This window comes from Callospermophilus lateralis, chromosome 5 (genome assembly GCF_048772815.1).
Source record: "Callospermophilus lateralis isolate mCalLat2 chromosome 5, mCalLat2.hap1, whole genome shotgun sequence".
Classification (NCBI taxonomy): domain Eukaryota; kingdom Metazoa; phylum Chordata; class Mammalia; order Rodentia; family Sciuridae; genus Callospermophilus; species Callospermophilus lateralis.
The window spans coordinates 165,285,880-165,301,367 of record NC_135309.1 but is presented as its reverse complement, the minus strand read 5'-3'; positions in this window follow the sequence as shown (position 1 = coordinate 165,301,367).

The window sequence follows — 15,488 nt, the reverse complement described above, 5'->3', positions numbered from 1 at the left end:
GGGGGTGTGGTGGCAGAGTGGCATTGTAGATGTAACTAGCCAAGGGGCCTATGGGGCTTTATGTGACTCCATTGTGGGGTTTCCTGGGGTATATGAAAATTTCTACTCACATCCATGATGGTTGCCTCCTGGACGCTGACAAGCTGTGACCCAGACCAGCAGCTGACCCCACCCCGGTCCAGTGAGGTCAACTTTCACACCTCAGACCCAGGAGTTCAGTGTGCATTGCCCGCTTCTTTGTTTCATGGGCACCTGACCGCCATCTAGTTAAAGCCCCAGTCTCTCCACTTCCTCCAGGGTCCCAGCCCTGCTGCCTTGCTACTGGAGGAGTCTGTGGAGGGTGCTCCCTCCTCGTCTCAGCCCCACAGGCCCCATGATCAGCCTACTCGGCCTCATCTCCCTGCTCTTATGCCTGAGTACACCTCCACCACACACCTGAGAGTCCCTGTGCTGCACACCTGAGAATGTAATACTACTTTCAGGAATTCAGAATGGCTGGGGTAGAATGTTCAGCCAGTGGAGATGGTGGCAAGTGGCCTGGGAACTGAGGTAGGGCATCCACCACTGTTCCCTGGAAGTCCTGGGAAGGCAGGGGCTTACAGAGCCTACCTGAAGTGCAGTAGGGCCCCCAGCCCCACCCACCCTCTGCATACCCCTGAGCAGGCTCCTGGTGGGGTCTGAGCAGTAAGAACCAGGACACCTGGGAAATGCGCCCTGTAAAATGCATCGCTGGCCGCCTCCTGCAGCACCCTCACAGCCAGTGGGACACCTACGGCCTTGGGCCACGTGGGGGCAGTATGGTCATGCCACAGAGGGCCTGCCAGCTGCTGGGAGGGTGTTCACAGCAGCTGCAGAGGCTGAGGGCTGTTAGCATCCCCCAGTGCCAGGGTGGCTATGGGGTGTGGCCAGGACGCTCTAGGCAGCTCGCTCTCCTGTTGTCCACTCAACTGGTCGTCAGGATGGAGTGAGCCAGGGACAGTAATGGACAAGGCACTGGCCTAGAGAGGCCAGGCCTGCTGGGACCTGCAGCAAGTCCTCTCCCGCGACCTCAAGACCAAGCAGCCTCCTGCTGTGGATGATGCGTGCGTGGGTTGGCACCTTGTCTGAGCACAGAAAAGAAGAAACAAACCACTCTCCACCCTGGAGTTCCCACCAAACTTCAGAGGGCCCTTCCTGAGGGGAAACAGTCCACGTAAAGCTAAGGCTGTCCCTCCTGTGCCATCACCTGGTCACCCCTGGAGCCCACTATGCAGATAGAGGTGGTGTTAGCAGGTGCCGGGAGGGGAACCGGGGTCAGGATGGGGAGATAAGGGATCCTGTGCCTGCCATGGGCTCATGCCAGATTCTTCGAGCTTTCACACCCTCTGACAACCAGGGGCCTCCCTGCTGCCTGGAGGGTGAGTAGCAAGGTCAGAGTTTGTCATCAGGGACCCTTTACCCTATGTGGCCTGATGACATGAAGGTCAAGGGCCAGCCACACTCCTGGCTTCTCAACATTAAAGTGCAGTTCATGAGTCCACATTGGCTCTCACGTGCCAGTGCACGGGACATTATCTGACTGGTGTCTGATTCCTCAGAGGCTCAGGAGGCTGCCCCTTGTGCCTCTGAGAGGCAGACCTTGCCTGGTGGATGGGTTGGTAAGGAGATTCTTGCCTATTTGCATATGTCTGGTACACGTGAAGTTCATCATGCTTACCATTTCTGAGTACACAATCCAGTGGCATATAGAATGTTCACTTTGCTGTGTGACTATTGTCACCCGCCATCCCCAGAACTTTCCATCTTCCAAAACTGAAGCTCTGCCTGTATTAAATACCAGCTCCCTTCTCCTTCTCCCCTAATCTTGAAAACCCCTTCCACCTCTGTCTATGAATCCAACCACTCTAGGGACCTCGGCCAGGTGGAACTTTATAGCTCTTGTCCTGTTCAGGTGTACTTCCCTGAGCATAATGTCCTCAAGCTTCTCCCAAATTGTTTCAGGTGTCAGAATGTCCATCCTTTTCAAGGCCAAGTAAATAAGAAGGTGTGATGGCAAGGTCAGAGTAGAAATTAGAAGTTTATTAAAGGACAGCAGGAAAGACTTCTCCCGGAGGAAGAAGGGGACCCTGGAGGAAGAAGGGGATCCTAGAGGTGGAATCCGTGGAAGTGCGGTTGTCTCCCCTTTTTATAGTTTTGGTGATGGAATGCAAGGGGGAAGGGTTGGGACACAGGTGGGACAAACAAGAAATCTCGGCAGGAAGGACTTCATTATCACTTCTTTGGGATGGGCTTATCACTTCTTTGGGATGGGCTATCTCCAAATCTGTTGGGGGCTGTTTCCTGGGTTCCATTAACATTTCTTTGGGGTGGACTTTGGCCTAGGGCCTTTCAGGGACTTCATTAACATTCCATGAGTTGTCCAGCATTTCCCGGAATCATTGTCAGCATGGCCTCCATTTTAGATTTCACTTGATATGATATTAGACTCGATTTACCTAACTACATTGACTACCTAACTTTAAATCTGGCTTCACAAGGAGTCAGTGTAAGTAGGTAATTGGGTCAGATCATCTGCTGCAGTCTGGCTGGGCACAAATCAAGAGCCACTCAAGCAGGAACAAACTTTATTTCTGAACTCCCGCAAACCAAGCACGCAGCCTTCCCCCAGGACCCACCACACACCAACCGGAAATCCCTCCTCCGGCCCTTCCCCAACCAACACGAACTCCCCAGGAATCAGAACTCCAAAGTACCCTGAGAACTCTAAAGTAGCCGGTGCCTGAGGCGGACAGCAGGGTCTAATATACAATTGAATACACAGCTTAACATAACCATCATCATCTCAATGGCTTGCTGATGCCACCTCTCAACCACTCCCAAAAATGCCATGCATCATTCCAACTCGGCTATGGCTCTCAGCAATCATCAGTAGTGGAAATGGAGGCCTATTTGGGTCTGGGAAGTTGGAGATTGCCCCTGGGAGACTAGGTGATGTTAGTGGCTGCTCTGGTCAAGCCTCCGGGGCTCAGGAAGGACCCTGATCTGCATCTTACTGATTCAGATGTCCTTGGTCGGTGGATCTCCTAGTGAAGCCAGGTTTAAAGTTAGGTAGTCAGTGTAGTTAGGTAAATCAGGTCTAATACCGAGTGAAATCTAAAATGGAGGCCATGCTGGGAATGACTCAGGGAAAACGCAGGACAACTCATGGAATGTTAATGAAGTCCTGAAAAGGCCCTAGGCCAAAGTCCATCCCAAAGAAGTGATAATGAAGTCCTTCCTGCCCAGACTACTTCTTTGTCCCACCTGTGTCCCACCCCTCGGGCCTTCCAACCTACATTCCATCATCAAAACTATAAAAAGGGGAAACAACTGCACTTCCATGGATTCCACCTCTTGGGTCCCCTTCTTCCTCCAGGAGAAGTCTTTTCTGCTGTCCTTTAATAAACTTCTAATTTCTACTCTGACCTTGCCTAGGCATGCTCTCTGGTGTTATTCTTCAACATTGGAGAAGCAAGGACTCGTCACCGGTCAACAGCGGTAACATATCGGAGGTTCCACCGAGATTCTACACTGAGGTAAGTGCACGCTCCCCATGTCTGTTTGAGGTGCATCTTTCTCTTTCTTTCTGGAGGGTAAGGAAGGTGGGCACCCGACAGCTACTTAAACGCAATTAGTGCAGCCACCACTCGGGTGAGAGGTTTCCCGGCCTAGGCAGCTCTCAATCACCTGTTCAATACAGGTCAGGCATGTTGGGTTCTGTCAAAGCCGCTTCCAACTTTTCTGTCTGGGCCCAGAGAGCAATTGGCGTGAGTACACAGTGTCCCTAATCCCGATCTGACTTGGATGTGTGGAGGTGGAGGAAGTGAAGCCAGATTTAAAGTTAGGTAGTCAGTGTAGTTAGGTAAATCGGGTCTAATATCGAGTGAAATCTAAAATGGAGGCCATGCTGGGAATGACTCAGGGAAAATGCAGGACAACTCATGGAATGTTAATGAAGTCCTGAAAAGGCCCTAGGCCAAAGTCCACCTCAAAGAAATGTTAATGGAGCTCAGAAAACAGCCCCAACAGACTTGGAGATAGCCCATCCCCAAAGGTGCTGACTCAGAAGTCCTTCCTGACCAGATTACTTCTTTGGCCCACCTGTGTCCCACCCCTCTTCCAACCTACATTCCATCACCAAAACTATAAAAAGGGGAAAGAACAGCCCTTCCACGGATTCCCACCTCTTGGGTCCCCTTCTTCCTCCGGGAGAAGTCTTTTCTGCTGTCCTTTAATAAACTTTAATTTCTACTCTGACCTTGCCTCGGCGTGTGCTTTCTGGTGTTATTCTTCAACATTGGGGAAGCAAGAACTCGTCACCGGTCAACAGCGGTTTCATATTGGAGGTCCCACCGAGATTCTACACCGAGGTAAGTGCACGCACCCCATGTCTGTTTGAGGTGCATCTTTCTCTCTTTCTCTCTGGAGGGTAAGGTGGGCACCCGTTGGCTACTTAAACGCAACTAGTGCAGCCGCCACTCTTCAAGACTCGGGTGAGAGGTTTCTCGGCCTAGGCAGCTCTCAATCACCTGTTCAATACAGAGCAGGCATGTTGGGTTCTGCCAAAGCCGCTTCCAACTTTTCTGTCTGGGCCCGGAGAGCAATTGGCGTGAGTACGCGGTGTCCCGAATCCCGATCTGCCTCGGATGCGTGGAGGTGGGGGAAGGAGTTTGGAACAACTGCGGAATTCCGGTCTGGGCTACTCTCAGACGATTCTTAAGGTTCCTTTCTCTTGAACCTCCTCCCGACAGCCCCCAGGGGTATCTAGGGTGATCGGTAGATGAATGGCACTGAGGGAAAGCCCCAATCACATTTGCTTCCGTATGGGCTATGCAACACTCCAAACCCCGCATCCAATCCCTCCTGGATGCTCCCCTTCCTTTGCAGGTCAGAAATGTTAGCAATTCGGGTTGAGACTGAGAAAGGCATGAGATAATTAGTAAAATCTGCCCAGGTTCCCTAAGGTGCATAGGTAACTTTCAATAGTCTGTTTTACCGCCCAATGTTTAAAATGAGCTGTGTTCTCTTTAAGCTGCTAGAGAGGCATTTTTAGAATCAACTCCTCAGGTAATCTGCTAGTCTACAGAGCAAAGGCAACAAAAGAGAACATGTTTCTCTTTTCCAATGGGTTTTTAGTGGCCAGGAGGATGCAGTAATGCCCTTAAGTCTGAATCCTCCCAGGGTCTCTGGCACAGGGCAAACTGAGACCCTAGCACTTTGCTAAAGGGGACCAGAAACCCCTTGGCAAAGCAAGGTGAGAGACGGGTTTTCTGGACCGTTTAGGAAGCTCAAACCTAGGGAGACGTCCCTAATGAGAACAGTTTTCTCGTGGGCGCCTGAGTCCTGTTTTCTTCTCACTCAGACGGGAGATTCTCTCTCTCCAATACGCCAGGTGCACCACTAGCCTGCGTATTGAAAAATTGGGACAGTTTGATAAAATTTACAAAAAGGAAATGGTGTGAGGTGCTGTATGTTCAGATTTTCGTTGCTCTAAGAGAAAATCCTAAATTATGCCAACAGTGTAAAGTAGACTTAGCTATGATATCTGCTATGAAGAGAGAAAATCATGGACCCACTCGATAGACCCGATTTTTAAAGGGGGACTCCAAACTGCTTGCCCCACACCGTCCCTTTTCAGCCTGAAGAAGCCAGAGAGATTTTCTTCGCCCCCCCTTCCTTACAGCAGTAAGGAGTTCCCAAATTAGAGGGGGGAATGAAGCCAGATTTAAAGTTAGGTAGTCAGTGTAGTTAGGTAAATCGGGTCTAATATTGAGTGAAATCTAAAATGGAGGCCATGCTGGGAATGACTCAGGGAAAACGCAGGACAACTCATGGAATGTTAATGAAGTCCTGAAAAGGCCCTAGGCCAAAGTCCACCTCAAAGAAATGTTAATGGAGCTCAGAAAACAGCCCCAACAGACTTGGAGATAGCCCATCCCCAAAGGTGCTGACTCAGAAGTCCTTCCTGACCAGATTACTTCTTTGGCCCACCTGTGTCCCACCCCTCTTCCAACCTACATTCCATCACCAAAACTATAAAAAGGGGAAAGAACAGCCCTTCCACGGATTCCCACCTCTTGGGTCCCCTTCTTCCTCCGGGAGAAGTCTTTTCTGCTGTCCTTTAATAAACTTTAATTTCTACTCTGACCTTGCCTCGGCGTGTGCTTTCTGGTGTTATTCTTCAACATTGGGGAAGCAAGAACTCGTCACCGGTCAACAGCGGTTTCAGAAGGAGTTTGGAACAACTGCGGAATTCCGGTCTGGGCTACACTCAGACGATTCCTAAGGTTCCTTTCTCTTGAGCCCCCTCCCGACAGCCCTCAGGGGTATCTAGGGTGATCGGTAGATGAATGGCACTGAGGGAAAGCCCCAATCACATTTGCCTCTGTATGGGCTACGCAACACTCCCAACCCCGCATCCATTCCTCCCGGATGCTCCCCTTCCTTCGCAGGTCAGCAATTCAGGTTGTAGGGCTGAGAAAGGCATGAGATAATTAGTAAAATCTGCCCAGGTTCTCTAAGATGCATAGGTAACTTTCACTAGTCTGTTTTACCGCCCCTATGTTTAAAATGAGCTGTGTTCTCTTTAAGCTGCTAGAGAGGCATTTTTAGAATCAACTCCTCCGGTAATCCGCTACCTTACAACCAGTAGATATCCCTTAACCCTTAGGGGGTTCCTTTAGTCTACAGAGCAAAGGCAACAAAAGAGAACATGTTTCTCTTTTCCAATGGGTTCTTAGTGGCCAGGAGGATGCAGTAATGCCCTTAAGTCTGAATCCTCCCAGGGTCTCTGGCACAGGGCAAACTGAGACCCTAGCACTTTGCTAAAGGGGACCAGAAACCCCTTGGCAAAGCAAGGTGAGAGACAGGTTTTCTGGACCGTTTAGGAAGCTCAAGCTTAGGGAGACGTCCCTAATGAGAACAGTTTTCTCCGGTGCGGCATGGGCGCCTGAGTCCTGTTTTCTTCTCACTCAGACGGGAGCTTCTCTCTCTCCAATATGCCAGGTGCACCACTAGCCTGCGTATTGAAAAATTGGGATACATTTGACCCTCAGACGCTCAAGAAAAAGCACCTCATTTTCTTGGCCTGGCCTCAATACAAACTCTCTGGAGAAACCTGGCCACCAGAGGAAAATATCAATTTTAATACAATTTTACAGTTTGATAAAATTTACAAAAAAAGGAAATGGTGTGAGGTGCTGTATGTTCAGATTTTCTTTGCTCTAAGGGAAAATCCTAAATTATGCCAACAGTGTAAAGTAGACTTAGCTATGATATCTGCCATGAAGAGAAAAAATCTTGGACTCACTGAGGAAAAAGAATCAAGAGAAAAATTTGGGCCGATCAAAGTACATACCCCCTTCCCCCTTCAAGACCTAAGGCAGATAAAAACTGACTCTATTGGAAAGTTAGGAGATATGTCAGATTGCCTGGGATTGGATCTATCCAAAGGAGCTAATCCTGTAAGTAAAAGGGAAACTGAGGGACTCCCAGCAGCTGCCAAAGCCATTTTCGCTTTGGGGCAATTCCTCATTTCTTCCCTGCACTGTAAGGATTACTCCACCTGAATGCAGTAAAGTCAGTCACACTGAGACCCTTGATTTTACACCACAGTTGCCCCTATGTGAAAACATCTGGTCCACTCATGGGGAAATCTATGGTGCCACTGATAGGAGTCATAATTAAATGGAAGTTCAAAACCTGGAGAGATATTTTCTGATTGTTTCTTGGGGATAATCTAGGCTAAATGTGTGTCTAAAAGATGATGTTTCATTGTAACATCTGGTATCTAAATGAGTTTGAAGCATTGCATAATCTTGCAGTTAAAAGTTGGGGTTAGGTAATTGTTTAGTTTATGATTTCAGATAATTCATGCCAGAGAACTTAGATACTTAGGATAGAAAATTAAAAGAACTCTACTTCCAAGTTGGCAAGTAACTCCCAATCATTCAGTTTTATTTTTTCATCAATTTTTAACTGGGTAGCCTGAGAAGATTTCACTAGATGTACCAGTGCATTAACTTGGACAAGGATAGTAAATTATGATATGGTATCTGTTCCCCTCAGTGTGTAAGATTCAGGAAAAGAAAGTGTTGGATTGGGATGTTGGCCTGGTTTATTAAAATGACATTAAATAGCAACAGTCTAAAAATTTTTAAAGCTTAATTTTGGATACACATGGTAGTGTGTGGTTCTTTTTAAAAATTTTTCAGGCGATTTAATGTAACTTAATACTACTTTAGGAACTTAAGAACAAAGAAAGTGGCTTAATGATCCTGAAGAAATTTCTTCTGTGGTAGCTTTTTTATTATTAAGATCCTATTTTCAGTTTTGTGTGAGCAAGTTTTTCTAGTGTAGGAAAATGTAAAGGTATGAACTTTTGTAAATTGTATCTTAAACTTGTATCATAATTTTCAACATCCAAACCTGAAAATTGTGATTTATGGTTATAATGCCTTAGGTATGAGGTTTGTGCTCAGAATTCCAGTTTTCCCAGACCTCAGCCAGGACTTAAGCTGATATGAAAATAGAAGAAGCCTGGAGCACTCAGTAGGACACAGATCTGAGGCCCAAGAAAAAAAAAAGAGTAAAAGTGTCTTTTTATGGGAACTCAAACTAGATCAAACCAAAGAGTAAATTGTATGGCATTTACTAATTACTGGCCAGTCAGTTTTTTCTAGGACTTTTGCTTTTTTCTTAGATTCTGTTTTTTTTTTTTGAGCTCATGATTTTGATCCTACAGACAAGTTAATGTGTTTCTGGTAAGTTCTATTTTTGATCAACTGGAGTTTTTTTTTAAACATTGCAATGAGATTTCACCTGAAAAAGCTACAAGGCCTTTACTATTGTGTTGTTACACTTGTGTTACGTGTTGTATGTCGGCATGTCTGTATGTGTGAATGTCCATATATCATGCAGTGATATGACAATTGATAGATATATGAGGAGCGCTCATAAAAAATTTTAAAAAATGGATCCAAATATCTTTGATTCACGTGATTCAAATGACTCAATTTAAATTTGGTAAATAGATGAAAAAAAGATGTCTATAAAATTTATAAGTATTGTTTCAAAATGTGAACAGAAGGAGGTTAACAGATAATAAAGAGAAACTAGAAGGTTCTAGGTATGGATTTCATAGAGGGAAAATGTGTTTCTGGATAAGAGTCTATATGATTAAGTAATTAAGAGGGTTTAAGTAAGTGATATAAAGAAGGTCTGTGTAAGTTTTTGAGCAAGTAATCTTAAAGAAATTAAACAGCTGGTTAAACAAGTGCTGTTTTTAGAGAATTGTGCTATGTTATTTCTTTAAAAGCTAAACTTGGTTAATATAAAAACATCGATGTAATTGGTGCTATTAATGTGTTCATATCTTCCAGGTATACAAGTCTGTAAGGTAGAAGCTTTAGAAAGAGCATTATATCAAGCTGTGATCTAAAGTTGTATGGTAATTTTAGGCTTAAAAAAGAAAAACATGTTGGAGATTTATTTATATCATTTTGTGTTCTATAACTGGACTTGTTATCAATAAGTTATGTAAAGTTCCATGTTACTTTTTACACTGAGATACAATTTAAATGTTATTTTTAAGTTAATGAGAGCCTAATCTATGTAAAGGTTTTATTACAAAACACAAAAGTACTTTGCTACTTTTATACAAAAGGTTAAAAGCTTTCAGCTTTTCTTTAATTCATGTTTTAGATGTGATATTATATTGTGTTAGCTAATATTCATGTGAACTTGAGCAACAATTTATGTAGGCTTTGTAAAATGATGTCTAAAAAGCAAAGATCAGTTTCAGAACTACAGTACTTAAAATTTATGAAGAGCCCTGCCTTACCTGAGATAAGGCTCTATGTCCCATCTCACTACATGTGAGAATGACTACGAAAGAAGTAGGCCAGATTTCAGTACATTTAAAGTTGTCTCAAAAGTTGGTTTTTGTCACGATTGCCAGGATCTCAAACAGGGGATAGACTCCACCAAAATTCAAGGTAGCTATTATATGAACTAAATGTTTTTACTCTTGATAATTTTATTTTGTAGTTTTCTTATAAATGATTTAAGATTGCCTGTTAATGTTTTAAAGAGGTACTGATTTAAGAACTCACAACCTGGGTTAATTTAAGATAAGGAGTTATCACCTATAGGATAGAGAGATAGACATTAAAGCCCAGTACTCTTAATATAAGGCTGTTGAAATTTATTTGCTGGATGTTTAAGATTAAGTTTTAAAATTAGTTAAATTAAAAGGGCCAAGAAAACCAATATTTGGCTCTTGCCCTCTGAGTCAGTTTGAATCAGGGAATAGGGGACTTCTCCAAAGAGCTTTGCAACTCTGGGCCACATAACTTCCTGATCAGGGAGATTAATGAGACCAGTGGAGGACAGAAAGCCAATCAGTGCATTTGCTGTGAAGAGGAGGGTCATCAAAAAAGGGAGACATCCCTGATGCTTCCGAGGGAAGCCACATGGTCAAACAAGGCCTGGACCCATCCTAGTGCAAATGGCACTAGCAGAACTGAGAAGCTGCTGTAAGTTCCCAGGGAAACTCAGTTGACTGTTAACAATAGATAGAAACAAAAGTCGGTTTGACTTGCTTCATCTTAAACACTTAGCAAAGACAGTCAAAGCCAAAACACAGCTATTCCTGGGCATTTTAAATAATAATAATAGTTAAATGTAACTTCTAAAAATAAGTAAACTGGAGGCTACAAAAGAGATTCTCAGACAGGAATGCCTGATAACTATCAAAAGGAACTGCCAGAGTAGTTTTTAGTTTAAGGCCTTTATTTCTAACCTACACAGGTAGGCATGGTGTTTGCTAGTATGGTTATCCAGCCCTAAGTAACAGAATTAAAGATTTCTCTATTAGACACAGAGGTCATACTAGTAAAAGGATTTTACAAGACCAGATGACATTAAATTATTAAACTATATCTTAAGGGAAAGGACATCTGTAACCCTAAAAGTTAAATGTTGTGTTTACACCCCTGACAATTCTGGCAATGTGACAAATATCCTTAAAGATTTACATGCTCAGATAGAAGCCATGTCCTCAGCAACCTTGTCATGGAGACAATATCTTAGCTCCTGGTTCTTGGTACTTCCTGGTGGAAAACATTGTTAGTCTTTGTCTTTGCCATCATACTCATTGGCATATTCCTGTGCTATGGGATTTATTGCTGCATCAATCTGGTTCCAGTACTAATGAATTCTTGTTTCTCTTATAGACCACCCATCACTCAAATGGCCCTCCAGTCTATTACTTCTCAATCAGACTTCTATCATGGACCACTCGATAGACCCGATTTTTAAAGGGGGACTCCAAACTGCTTGCCCCACACCGTCCCTTTTCAGCCTGAAGAAGCCAGAAAGATCTTCTTTGCCCCCCGTCCTTACAGCAGTAAGGAGTTCCCAAATTACAGGGGGGAATGAAGCCAGATTTAAAGTTAGGTAGTCAGTGTAGTTAGGTAAATCAGGTCTAATACCGAGTGAAATCTAAAATGGAGGCCATGCTGAGAAAGATTCCAGGAAATGCAGGACAACTCATGGAATGTTAATGAAGTCCTTCCTGCCCAGACTACTTCTTTGTCCCACCTGTGTCCCACCCCTCGGGCCTTCCAACCTACATTCCATCATCAAAACTATAAAAAGGGGAAACAACTGCACTTCCACGGATTCCACCTCTTGGGTCCCCTTCTTCCTCCGGGAGAAGTCTTTTCTGCTGTCCTTTAATAAACTTCTAATTTCTACTCTGACCTTGCCTCGGCGTGCTCTCTGGTGTTATTCTCCAACATTGGGGAAGCGAGGACTCGTCACCGGTCAACAGCGTAACACTAGTCTATTTCCTGTTTGGATTCCTGACAGCACGTGACTTGAATGCAGTTTGGCCCCACTGGTCACACCTGTCCCTCCAAGATGGCTGCTGCTCCTTCCTGCCTGCTGGGTGGGCCCCCTGAGGATCTAGAGATAGCATCTGGAACCCTGGTTGCTCGACCCTCCTGCTCTGCAGGTAGGGACTCTGGGACCCTCAGCTACCTGTGCAGATGGGACATGAAGGTGTGTCCAGCCCCATATTCCTTCCTCACCGTGTTGCCACCCAGAGCCACAGCACCTGCAGACCCAGGTGGGAGAAGGTACCTAATGCTGTTGGACCAGCCAGCAGGACAGACGTCACAGTGACTGAATGGTGGGAACTTCCCAGTGGTCTTTAAGAAAACATCCAGACCCTTCTCTGTCCTCCGAGAGAGTTGGGGGCCAGGAAACAGCCATAGCTGAGGGGTAAATGCTGTGAGGCACTAGTACTGCAGGACATAGCTTTTAGGGAGCAGCCTGTACCACTGGGTCCTGGCCTGGCCCCCGAGGAATCCACTCAGTCCTGCTGCCCTGAGAAGAGGCCCAGGAAGCTCCTGCCCAGTTCTCAAAAGGATGTGGAAAGGAAAGGGCAGGAGGCAGAGCCAGGAGCAGTGGGGGTCACCACCTCCCCATGCTCAGTACAGAGAGCAGCTTGGCCTTTCCACACTTCAGGGAGGCCAACTCGGGCCTCTTTGGGAGAGGTGGGGCTTAAAGCAGCCTTGGGCACCTGCAAGGCTACCCTTCAGATACTGCCACAAGAGCTTACTTGAATGGCCACATTCCAGGGATGTGGTATACCCTGGGCTGGGCATGGCATCTGTCTTTTCCAAGCTGCCATCCCCACATCTTGTAGGCAGAGTCCTGGGAGGACTGAGTGGCCCCGAGGAAAGGATCTGTGCCCACTGGTGGAAGTCTGAGTAGGGGAGTGCTCAGAAGCACAGTGCTCTGATTCCAGCTGAGGGTCCTGATGGGAGGAGCGCACAGGGAGAGTTCTGGGGAGGACCTGCAACAGACCCCTGCACCTCAAGGCAGAAAGGGATGCTGTGGGAGGGGGTCAGCTGCACTGGGACCCATGGGGGCAGGTGATCACGTCAGAACACAAGGCCCCCACACCTGTCTTAGAAGTCACGGAGGCAGACAGGTCCTGTGCCTGGGAACTCTGCCTGGGAGACCAAGAGCTCTCTGGCTGTGGTCCAGAGAGTCAGAGTTCTCCACCTGGGACCTCAGGGGGCCTTAAGGGTCATGCCTCCTTTGGCAGAGAACTAAGGACTGTGGGGCTGAGGTTCCTGCTACAGTTATGTAGGCAGCTTCTGCTTCCAGTCCCCAGGAACAGCAGGGAAGTCACTCCTTCCACTGGTGCCTGTCCTGAGATGTGGGGGCTGTCGCCCACCTAGGGCAAGTGTCAGCTCTATCTAGGAAGCTCCAAAGGTCTTGGGAGGGATTCTCAAGGCACCAGCCCTGACACGGCACACCCCTCCTCTCTGGCACTACAGGTACCACCACATAGGCCTATGGTCCAATGCTCCGCAGCAGTTCACAAAAAGTGCACCGTGATTCTTACAAAACGTACATGAATTATAGACATTTTGAAAAATAAAAAGAAATTAAAGTCAACAGGTTACCTCAGAGCTTTCCAGTTTCTTCCATCCATAGTTTACTTCACAAAAATTAGATCAAGATACAACTAATGATTTTTTTTAATTCAGCAATATTATTTCATATCAAAACCCACATAAAACCATCAGTTTTTTTTTTTTTTGTTGTTGTTGTTTGTTTGTTTTGTAGTGGGGATTGAACTCACCACTGAGGGGCACTCACCACTGAGCCACTTCCCCAGCCCTATTTTTTTTTCTTTTTGTATGTTATTTAGAGACAGGGTCTTACTGAGTTGTTTAATGCCTCGCTTTTGCTAAGGTTGGCTTTGAACTCACAATCCTCCTGCCTCTGCCGTCCATCAGACAGAGCTCTTGCCAGGGCGGAGAGGGCCTGAGCAGCCCTCGGACTCACCTGGGAGACACACAAGCAGGAAGGAGACCGGCGCTTTCGGCGCTGTGCGCTCTGAAGGGAGGAGGGGCAGGGCCTCTTCTGAGGGCCAGGGCCAGCCGCCCAGAGTCCGGGGAAGAGCGCCCACGGCCGGCGGCCACGTGAGCCGTGGGAACACGGCGCCTTCCTCAGGCTGGTTGGGAGCCAGGAGTCGCACCTGGGCTGCGGGCAAAGCCTGCGCGGTCTGCGGGGCTTTGAGGTAGACCTGAGCGACGGAGGAGCAGGCGAGGGACCGTCCCACGCGACCGGAGGGAGGTGGCGTGAGGAGAGGGGCGGCCAGGAACCCTGGAAGTCCTTTAGGCGCCAGATAGAGACCCGAGACGGTTCCCACGGGCCAGAACTGTGCACCTGGTCAGCCCACGCCCCAGGGTAAAACGGTGCCAGAATCACGACGTGTGGCCGGGAGGGAGGAGAGGAGGGGGCTGAAACCATCTGGGATGGTCTGGGCGACCTGGGGGCGACCTGGGGGCGTACCTGAGGATCGGGAGGTTCGGAAGGCAGCGGGCTGGGTTCCGGGACCCTTGGGGAGGACCCCGTGAGGGCAGCGCAGAGTCTGGACCTCCAGAGAGGGGCGGGCAGTGCGCGTCCGTCCCGCCAGGACGCTGAAACAGGAGGAGAGTGCGTGCCGGGAGCATCTCATTCCCGGGAAGTTCAGGGTCAAAGCTCACCAAGTGTCATACAGACATTTTATACGTCGCAGAGACCTTTTGATTCTAGAAACAGCGGACGGCGGCGCACGCCGGCCCCACAGTACCTGTTCCGGGCCTCCTCACCCGCGCACACCCTAGGGTGCCAGTTCCGCCTTCCCCAGCTGGGACCCGGCGCGGGGCGCTGGAGGAGCAGGGTCTGGGGCCCTGGGGGTGCGCACTCCGCCATCTCGCCCGGGCGTGCAGACCCGGGAGGACCTCGAGGCCCAGGATTCTGTCCGAACCCAGCGCGCGCAGACCTGGGGGTACCGCGGGCCCTCGAAGGGCGCCAGCGTCACCCTGCCCAGACACGGGGACCCTGGCGGGACCAGAATGCGGGGCGGCACCGGCCGGGATGAGGACGCCCGCGCGCGCCCCCTGCCGCCTCCCCCTTTCTGGCCGCTCCGGGGCGGGGCGGCTCGCGTGCCTGGGTGGGGCCGTCCTTTTGCGCCCGCCCTGCCGCCTGGTCCCCGAGATGCGAGCGCCGACAGCAGCACGGCCACAGCTCCCGGCCAGGGCGGCTCCCCGCGTGGTACCGCTTGAGCCTCCGAGCCCCGCCGGCCCCGGGTAAGTGCCCTCAGAGGGCTCTGCCGGCTTCCCCCTCCCCACCTCTGGCGCTTTGGCCGCCCGGGACACAAGGGACCTCGGCTTCTACCCATCCTTGCGTCGCCCGGAGGCTGTTGGACGTGGCGGGCATTCTGGAGTCAGTGGGGTTCCTCACTTAGCACCTAGACCTTTGAAGGAAGCCAATCGGCTTTCACCGTCCCGGGTCCTCAGTTTCCCCTGTCCAGGAATATTCTCAACCCCAGTCCCCTCCCCCGCTGCTAGTGGACATTAGCCAAGCTAATTTGCCCTTTGCTCTCGGCGCAAGTTCTTTCGGAA